The following is a 10,311-nucleotide window of genomic DNA, read 5'->3' on the forward strand; positions in this document are numbered from 1 at the left end:
GATGATGTGGGCCGTGAGGCACGGGATTCTGGACTAACGGCAACTGGCGAGCCCAATTGGACGCAGCTACCCGAGAAGCGTTTCTACAAGTGAGTGCAGAGAGAGTTTATATAATCAGTTCAAGAACTACCAAGTATATGAAGTTATCGCCCAAAAGCACCCACCCTGTTGCTCCCCCAAGTGCTCAACTCCATTCCATCTCATGCATCGAATTCTTATCTAAATCCAAGCAATCGAACTACAAAAAATAATCACACAGGCATGCATGTCTCTCATTCAGATTCCGAGTTCCTGCTTCTAAACTCACCAATTCTGTGTGCACAAGGGACAGCATGTGTTCGACCTCACTCAACTCCCAACCATACCAGGCATCATGTATTATAAAATCATCGGCTACCACAGCCTACAAACCACACGTTGTAAGCATATAATTTCTGATGCTCCCAACCATAATTTCTAGTCATGCACATCTACTTAATACATCCACGCGTGGTTCAGTCACACTTACATCTAAGACATGTGGTGTGGATTATAGTTTAACTCACATCCCTTGCTCAAAACACAATCCTGGATGCTAATGGACTCATTGAGAGATCACCACCACACCACAATTCAGCGGATGGTAGCTAACACTTGCCTCCATTTGCGATACGGGTTTATATGGTAACACTTGACCTCCCTGGAAACAACTACCACACCAGAACAGCCGGGATGGTAGCTCTAACATTTCCTTCTAGTGTGTTATGCTTCTCGCAGCAAACTCACAACTACTAGAACCAGACTGTATATATGATAACCAAACATCCTCCAATAGCCCATCTCATATCAGAATGGAACTACCTCAATCATGAAATCTGGCAGCTCAGCACGGTTCCCCCTCATAGATATCACCTCGTAAAGCAATTTCTGCTCCAGCTTTCTTTACAGGTTCTCCTTTCTGCAGTTTCGTATTTGCTGAACATTTGTAATTCTCATTCATAATATATATAACCAGTCATTTGATGGACAGAGTAATCATGCTGCTTACCTGGGTCAGGGGAGTGTAGATGTATAGCCCAGTTAATTCGAGAATGTAATTCAATATGTAAAGCCAGTTGTTCTCACTGCACACTCCGAGTTCAAGTGAGTTATGGTCTTCAAATGAGCATGATGAGTAATTTGACAGTGCAACCGACTACAACACTCACATTTCACAACTTGGATGCATGTTCACATTATAGATCACCCTCCGTCCTAGCGCTGGAACATGCCATCCAGTGATGTTAGCATGTATATGCATCGACGTAGTCCTTCCAGGACGATGTTAGCGTTGTCCTCATGCTTGTATCGCATCTCTTCTTCAGACTCTAAATTCTTACCACATAACCTACAACAATCTTGAAGAAAACTATCCCTCTTACCATGCTATGGTGTTAACATACGGCAATGAAAGGACATCATTCAAATTCTAACATCATAGCAGTAAAAATAAAATCTAACATCACCATCATACAAACTCTCTTCGCAGCATATGAACTCTCCTCTCACCATCCACACCTTCAACTGAAAATCTTAGACATGTTATAAAGACATGTCTTCATACATTTAGCAATCATTATGTAAGCTCACCGTGAGCAAAAGAACTTCCACACCAGCTATGTGGGGTGCAAGTTAAACAGGTCACGTCCAGACCAAAGTATAAGTTTTGCTTTACATGCATGTAACTATCGCTGAACACACATCAGGAATTTGGGGACTGCTATAGCAGCATCTGGCATGACAGCTATCACCGGCTCGAAGTATCAAGACTTGCATCTTCAGGATCCAACTACCTTGGCGATCACCTCTAACTTGTCAGAACAGCACCTCCGAGATCATGAAATCAGGCACCTTGGGGTAGACATGTGACCACTGATTGCCAAAAATATGTAATCAACTCCACCTAGCTTTTATGCAGTGCTTCAAATTGCCCCCCTTTGTTCATCAGATATCTATCATTTTCCATGTAATCAGTTTTCCACACAACCACATGACACAGAACATCTTTTTGTAATTAATTCTATGATTCCTACTATTTTCCATTTTTTACTTCAAATGGAAAATGGAACTTAGAAATATGTAATCAGTTTTATATTCAGTAAACTAAAACAAAAATTAATTGCTTTTACAAGATGGATAATCCAATCCCATTTGTTATTTCAGGTCACAGTGTCTCCACTTCAGAAGTACAACTTCAACATATTTGCTTGAAACACCAGGCTAGAGGCTAACAGTAAGAAATTCAAGACGGACACAACATACTTAATATGCCGTCATAATACAGAAGCTGCCTCTAGTTGTCAGATGTCCAGTTTACTGTGGTTTCAACCAGTTGAATTACACATTCGTGAAAACCATTCCAAGTGTTAATTAACATGTTACATCAACCTGTAATTCACATGTCTATTAAGCACAGTTGCCTACAGCAATCCATTCTGAAAATGCAATACGAGCTAGACCACTCAAGCACACTATTTTGAAGTGGTCAATTAGACCAATCGATTGCATTAAGAACTGTCTGTCTCAACCTTATATAGAATAGGGTTTCTAGTCTGTACTCAATGGAAGGTGCATGTTCAAATAGAGAAACTGACCTTTAAAACTGCCGGCAAAGTAAGCTTTCATAAAATTAAAAACTCTACTGCTGCATTGCAGCCAACATTTTTCTAAGTTCTTTATCAGTGTACCAATCTTGTTGTAGTGTAACAATAACTACAAAACATCATTCGGTTGTATTATATATGATGAGTAGTCCCAATGCACCAAGCAACAGAAAACGAGTACCAAATTATGGACAGCTTGCCACATTCTGTCAAATTGGTACTCCAGCCCACACTAACCCCGTTACTCATAGCAACAAACCAATGTTAATATAATTATGTATTTTAATTCAGGGAGATCACTATGTTGCTACAGCTTTTTGAAGCAAATTGAGGTATTCGGATACTGAATGTGTAACCTAAATTACAGACCTGCACAACCTCATAATTTTTGAAGTGCAGTACAATTTATTTTCCAGCTGCATTATCTATGCCATCCCCTTTTTAACGACATTTACAGCCTTAGTTCATGAAGGTTCATATGTTCATCACAGTTTATAAATTGTACCTATCCGCATTTTAACTATTTCAGACAGTTTCTAGGTAAACCAAATTCCAAGGTGAGCAGCTACAAGTATTATGCTAGCCCCCCTGTAATGACAATTGCATTTTGAGTTTCTACAGATTAAGAGCATATCTTCGCATTCATCGTGGAGCTTTTGGGTCCATCTGACCAATTGACTGTTCGCATCAAATATCTTAATGCAGTAAGCACGCAACAACCAAAGCAACTCGCTCCCTTTTCACGATTTGTCAGTCATGTCTATAGTTTTCACACAAATTCGAACACTGATGATGGAATCAAGCAGTTTTACACTTACCGCTTATTCCACCCGGGCGCTTGCGGATTCATCTTGCCCATCGACAGCTCCTAGGTCGGAGGCGAGCTCTCCCTTCTGGACGCCGCCGCGACGATCTGTGCTTCGCCGCTGGCCACCGCCGGATGCTACTGCGTCACCTCCAGCTCCGCCCGCATATCGCCATTCGCAGCTAGAGGGGGCGGCACCAAGCTCTCCCCTACTTCCTCAATAAGAGTGGATCTAAAAAATTGGAACTATGTCCGTCAATCAGCTAAGCCATTCGCCTACAAACCGAGATGAGATTGTCGGAAAAGCACAGATCCGCGTACCTGTCGATTGGTTGCATCAAAAACTCCATTGTCCCTCGCCGTCGGCGCTCCATGGCTGTCTCTCGAAGTGTTCACCGACCAAATCGCACTTGGGGGTGGAGGAGGCGCTCGCCCTGCAATGAATTCGTCCCAGCAGCCAGCGAACGGAAAGCGAACTATCCGAGCCGCGGCTCAGACGGGGTGCGCGATTCCGATCCGCGGCTCACCTCACTTTCGCGTTAAATCTGCCTATTCTACTCCGTCAACATGGCCCACCCACCGCGGAAGCGTGCGTATTTTGCCACAGTGTGCATTTTTTTCGAGAACTTAGTGTGCATTTTCTGGGAAACCACATGCGCGTGTATCTCTTCTACTTCTAATGGAATAGTTGATAGTCTCGTACTTTGGTTTTATTATCATTTGGTTTTTATTCGTCACCTCCCATCACCCCCGCCAACTGGTTTTCTCTTTTCCATTAAAATCTCTACTCCTAATGGAAGTACTTTAGTTTTATTTTCGTCCGGTTTTTATTCGTCACCCCTCACCAACCCGTTAACTGGTTTTTCTCCTTTTCATTAAAAACCAAAATTTTATTAAAGAAGATATCTTGTTTCGTGCTTACTTTGGCAGGTTCTGATTGATTACAATCACGTAAATAGATAGATAATTAAGAATTCAGAACTCTCACCATATATTTAGGATTACCTTCCTAAAATATAGACATAATATTTTCCTCGATAACCTTTCAAAACAAAATGAAATATTCCTCAATAACAAATCATTAATCCTGCGCACTATATCATTATTCTTATCTCTATTCCTAATGTCTCAGCTGGTAGTCTTGCCTCACTCCGGTTAATTTTTTCTCACCGTTATATGTTTGAACCGGATTTTATCAATAAGATCAATTTTCGGTAGTATAACTTTCCTATTGAAAGAAATGGATCACGATAAATCTTTAAGTCGTTTCCTTTCCTACTCATCCCATCGATCGACAAGATATCCCCCGCCCGCGCCCCCACCGATTTTTATTTCCATGTGACCTAATCCTCCCTACGCCCTGCCCCCTTTCCATCCCTCATGCCTTGTTTTACAGGAAGGGATTGTGGAGGTTTGGAGAGTAGAGGATTCCAGGGGATTTGGTGAATCCCCCTCTTCCACCCAATCCCCTTGAAACCTCAAATCCCCCTCCATACAGAACACTGTTTGACAGGGAGGGATCTCCATATTGAACTAAAATGGTGTAAAACAATTAAAAATCTAATCTTGCAACAGTTCTTCACATGAACAACATAATTTGCTTGACTTGGAACCCATATATCATCACATAATTGCGATGTCACATAACAGCAACATAATCTCTCACATCAGCATGACTTGAAACCAAAAATATCTCATACGTTTTCAGCATTCACAAGTCCGAGGAAAAACATGCGTACATTTAAGCATGCTGAGAATACATAAGACATGCGTACATTTAAGCATGCTGACAACAATAGCGCCGACACAAAAGCAACTGACTCTCAAACAGACGATTTCGAGGGACCTTGCAAACGTCCCATTCTTCCTCTGCTTTGTTCCACTTCTCAACCTGGTTTAATAATGACACCAGAAAAAAACTGATGATACTGAAGAAAACAAGGTAATGTTGCTACTGTTGACAAAATTATATCTCATTTAAATTCAATGCAGATATTTCTCATTCAATTTCAATTCCAAGACCAAACAGAGGAGCCAGTTGACAGAGGGAGTACTTATGTACAAGTAAATGATCAGGTATATTTCAAGTAAATGATATTAAGAGCACAACAACAATCAGGTATATTTCAAGGAATTATATGATGGCCTTGTTAGAGCTACATCAAGACCAACAGAGGCTGTAGACTGTTTTGGACTTTTTCTTCTTTTCCCTTGAACCCAAAAATAGGGGAGAACAGCTGAATCTTTGGAGGCATTTCAGATTTGCTTTATCATGAGCTAACAAACTGTTCCAGGAATAATTCTTTAAAGAAAGATGCTTTCCAGATTACAAACTAATAATTCGTCAAGACAGACAAACCAATGTATAGGCTGGTCTGCCAGTATGACATATCTCTGTCTTTAGATATCCAAGCACATTATTCTAGCACCATACTGTGTTGGCCCCAACAGTAATTTATAGGAGTAGATAGAAGTACATGCAGTACAAGAACGTTTCCGTCAAAAAATAACAGAGAGGAGATGGAAGGAACAAAGCAAATTATTGTTGTGAGCACGCCACTGATAAACATAACAAAACAACACGACAGCAACGGGTTCCCAAGATGGAGGCAACTCATCCACCCCAACAAGGATCCAAGCGGCAGGCTGTGAAAATAGAAGTCACACACATTTCATCATAAGTATTATAAGTAGCAGAATTTCACCATTATTTCTAATCTGATGGCACACACATTTGAATAGAAACATCGCAGGATGGTTTGTTCCAATGCATGCAGAAGATGGAAAATTAGAATCAAGACCAAAATATCGAGTGCATTGCTACAGCTTGTAGATAACTACAAGTTGTAGAATAGGGCAACATGGCAATTAGCCAACTAATATCAGTGCCACACATTGCAGGAATGAACCTCGGCAATTAAACTAGGAAGATCAATACTAAACTGACATATGTTCTGCTTAGTTAAAAAACCCAGTATATATGCATATTTGATTCAATTGCATACCACTTTTTTTATACAACCGACAAGATAAACTAGCACATAGAGGTGCACAACAGCAACATCCTAACCAAACGATATAGTGACAAGGAATTATATGAAAAAGAAACAGTAGTGATAGCTTTTTTCCGTTTTAAATATTCAGTTCAACAACGACAACAACAACTCAGGTATTCAATACTCAGCAGAAAATCTCTCCAGATTTATGTGATCCTGACTCTGCCTCTTGATTGACGAAGAGCTTTAATTAGTGAGCTGCTAAGCTTGGCAAGTGGCTGGCATCATGTGATCCTGACTGGCCTCAATTAGAAAGAATGCATACTACCATTTATATTTTAATTTCATTGGTCTGGTGAGATGTCCACGATGTAAGCAGGATGACATTTCCTTCCCAAAAGAGCAAACTAACAGCCCATTAATGATAGAAGAAACAAGAAAGGACCAAATGGTGAACAATGATAGGAGCCATGGGATTACTGAAGCTGGCTGTGTCAACCTGCAGGAAACATTGATGATCAATTTGCCTCTTGAACAATTCGAAACGCCATGAGTTGGACGGTGCATCAGAGGTAGCATCCACGAAAATGGTCTCTGAATTAAGATCTCAAGTTTCAGAACCACAAGGACCGAGCAAAGTCATTGCTACCGTTGTGCACTCAACGGGGAAGAATCCAAGGTTTCTCTCTCTCACTAATCCAAGTGTTAGTACACCGTGGCCATCCAGGGCTACCACGCCGGAGGAGACCGCGTCGCCGGGGAGGAAGAGGTAGCAGCCATGGCCGATGGCAAACCCTAGACGACGAGGGGAAAGGAGGGGAGGCGAGGACTTACCACCGTGGAGAAGTCCAGTATGCCAGAGGAGATTGCCGGCGTCAAGGCGTCGGGCTGCGCGGCGTCTTGGGAAGGAGTCGGCAGCGGCGTCTTGGGGAGGAGGAGGCGGCGGCGTCTTAGCGAGGAGTTGGGCGGCCAAATCCTCGAGGCCTCGTTTGGTAGAAGAGTATTTGAGAGGTTTTGGGAGGAGGGGATTTGGGAGGATTTGGTGAATCCCTCTCTTCCACCCAATCCTCCCAAACCCCTCACATACCCCTTCTATTTGGTACACAGGGATTGATACAGAGGGTTTGCAAAATTAGTATACTATAATCAAAGATGCAATTTTTACAACTTCAAAAGCTTCAAAAGCTCATAGAAGAAATGTACTTGCAACAATGGTGCAACTAGATTATGCAAAATAACAAAAAGGCTTGTATAATCTGTTGCATGTACTATCAACTGTTCAAATGAAATGTTACATGCATACATGCCACGGTCCAAATGAAAAATACAAGATGTTCAATCAACGAAAGTCAATGGTTCATTACAACATAAATTTGATCGGCAAATGCTCCGAGACATGTTTGCGGGCTACACGGTGTGAAGGAGACTTGTGGCAGCAAAGTGGTCACCCGTCTTCCGCGAGATCAGGTCCCTATAAAAAACAGATGAATTGGTCCAAGGGTTAGATGTATTTTGAGTAAATGATATTAAAGCTCGCACTGCAATCTTGCCGCTGAAAACAAAATTCAGTGTGAAGTGACCCTATCTGGTCAAATAAAAACTTTCCGTCCTTAGTCTGTACATCTCCTGTTATCTGTTGGCACCAAACATCAAAAAGAATTAAACAGAAAAAGTAGTACACATGTACAGCATGATGATGGAATTAAACCAAGACCTAGGTCAATGGTGAATTCAATGAAATCGTCAAAGGCAGAAGCACAAGGTTCATAACAAACAAACAAAAATCTCAAGCAGAATGCAGAGTTAAAATTCAAACAACTGGCATCTTCCGAAGTGAAGCAAAGCACATTTGAAACTAACTAGAATACGTCTGGACTTCTAAAATTCTCAGAATGTGTTCAAAGCTCGCAATGAAATATTGCCCTGGATGTATGTATGTTTATTTCCTTCAAATTCAAACAACTATTCAATGAAGCTTGCAATGTGGACTATTTCCTTGCTGGCTAGAAAGAGCACTGCAAAGAAACTGTAATGAATGATCAGCTACTGAAGATGAGATAATACATCCTCCACTGCCTCTCTGGATGCAGTCTCCAAGAAAGATATCAACAACATAAACCCGACTCCATAGTTGAAATCTTGTTGGGCAAACTTATTTATTTATCTGACATTTTTAGGCCGAGTTGCACAAAAAGGAAGATTTTGCTAGTAGTACTAAAGTACTGCTTTCTAAACCAAACTCTAGAGTCCAGGACATGGATGGAACAAGTACATTCTGAAACAAAGAAGTACAGTACAGCTTAAAACGGCTTCTCACTGCAAGTTGGCGCAAGCAGATCAGCTTAAACCTGTTGAACGCATACTCGTGTTGTGAGTTGTGACAACATAATCAAGCAACACTACACTACAAGGTCCATGCATTTTATCAAACTTCCAAACAAGCTAACAACAAGATTATATACCAAACAACATATTTCACTGCCAAACTCTTGGAATGAAGAGACAGTAGCATTAGTCGCAAGTGTTGTAGATTTGCAAGTTCAGATGACTATCGCTAAATTAGACTGAAGAACAAGACTGTCGGTCGTCACCACAACCCAACAAGTCCTACTCCTTTGCATCAACTACTAACAAATCTTGACATCTCCGGCAATGGACATTTGAAACATGGATTCTCTCCTAACAAATATGCAGAGCACTCATCCAGTTCAAATAAAATGAAATAAACATCTCATTCTATAGAAACACAATATTGCTACAAACTGTCAATCCTCCTAGATCCATCAGACCATCACCATCACCATCAGAAAATCACGGCAATCTCGTCGGGTAGGGTTAGGGTCGATGAGTGGCTAGAAGAGGACACGTTCTTGGCGAGCTCGCCGGCGTCGATGACTTACCACCGGGGACAGGGTTAGGACGGAGGCGGGCAGAGGAGGGGGGGAGGGGAGAGGCGGAGATGGCTTACCACCGGGGAGAAGGCCAGTACGCTGGAGGAGTAACGCCGGCGTCGGGCAGAGTCGGGCGGCGGCGTGGGGGCTCCTCCTCTCGCCGGCGGGGCTCTTCCCCTCGGTGGCGGAGGCGGGGCTCTTCCCCTCGGTGGTGGCGGCGGCGTCGTCTCTTCCTCTCGCTGGCGGCGTGCGGGGACGAGCGATTCCCTGAGTCGCTGGACGAGGGTTTCGAGCCGCGTGGGTTCGCGTGGTTTCGCGTGGATTAGAGAGGATTGGCCCATACAAACCCCCTGTACTAAATGGGCCAACGTGGTTTCTGGGGGTTTCTGGCCCTCGCGAGGAAAATCCTCTCGAAACCCCGTCAACCCACTCGCGCCAAATGAGGCCCGAGGGGGGCCTCGAGGGTTCTGAAACGCGTGGGAAGAAGTGGATCGAGGGGGAATCGAGAGGATTGGGCCTTGTAACCCCGCGTACCAAACAGGCCGACGGGGTTTTGGGAGGATTCTGGGCCTCGCGGGGTTATTCCCCTGAAAACCCTTCCGATCCACGTGAAACAAACGAGGCCTCATGCTACGCCGCCCCCCGTTCCCCGTGGACATGATGGCCGCCGCAGCCTCCCGATCTCCCTCTCCTCGCATCGCCGCCTGCGACGCAGCTTAACCACCGTCTCCACTGGTGCCTCGACGGTTGTGGCCTCCGCTCCAGATCCGTCCGCCGTTGATCCCATATCCATCCATCTGCCTGAGTGGAGGGCGGACGGAGGCTGCTGGGGCCTGAGTGTTCCAACCAAGGGTGTTGCGCCCAGCTCCGACATGGTGGATGCACCGGTCTTGACGCCGATGCGCCGGTCTCCTCGCCACCTTCGACCACAACCTTGCCTTGTCCGACCGCTGCTCTGCCATCGCCGTCTTCGAGCCTCCCAGCACCACTGACAGGCT

At 43.6% G+C, this 10,311-nt stretch overlaps 3 long non-coding RNA genes across 3 annotated transcripts; all 3 read right to left on the reverse strand.

Moving 5' to 3' along the window:
• Positions 1-337: 337 nt before the first annotated feature.
• Positions 338-4,049, reverse strand: LOC109783513 (uncharacterized). The gene is made up of 5 exons (XR_002237718.4): positions 3,748-4,049; positions 3,440-3,658; positions 1,188-1,970; positions 1,028-1,103; positions 338-937 (listed from the first exon to the last, which is right to left on the reverse strand). It is a non-coding gene; the product is annotated as an uncharacterized lncRNA (long non-coding RNA).
• A 952-nt stretch (positions 4,050-5,001) lies between these two features.
• Positions 5,002-7,384, reverse strand: LOC120966595 (uncharacterized). Its single transcript, XR_005760646.2, has 2 exons — positions 7,257-7,384; positions 5,002-5,317 (listed from the first exon to the last, which is right to left on the reverse strand). It is a non-coding gene; the product is annotated as an uncharacterized lncRNA (long non-coding RNA).
• Positions 7,385-7,580: 196 nt separating this feature from the next.
• Positions 7,581-9,642, reverse strand: LOC120966594 (uncharacterized). Its single transcript, XR_005760645.2, has 2 exons — positions 9,391-9,642; positions 7,581-7,893 (listed from the first exon to the last, which is right to left on the reverse strand). It is a non-coding gene; the product is annotated as an uncharacterized lncRNA (long non-coding RNA).
• Positions 9,643-10,311: the final 669 nt, after the last annotated feature.

Source organism: Aegilops tauschii, chromosome 6 (genome assembly GCF_002575655.3).
Source record: "Aegilops tauschii subsp. strangulata cultivar AL8/78 chromosome 6, Aet v6.0, whole genome shotgun sequence".
In the NCBI taxonomy this organism is placed as follows: domain Eukaryota; kingdom Viridiplantae; phylum Streptophyta; class Magnoliopsida; order Poales; family Poaceae; genus Aegilops; species Aegilops tauschii.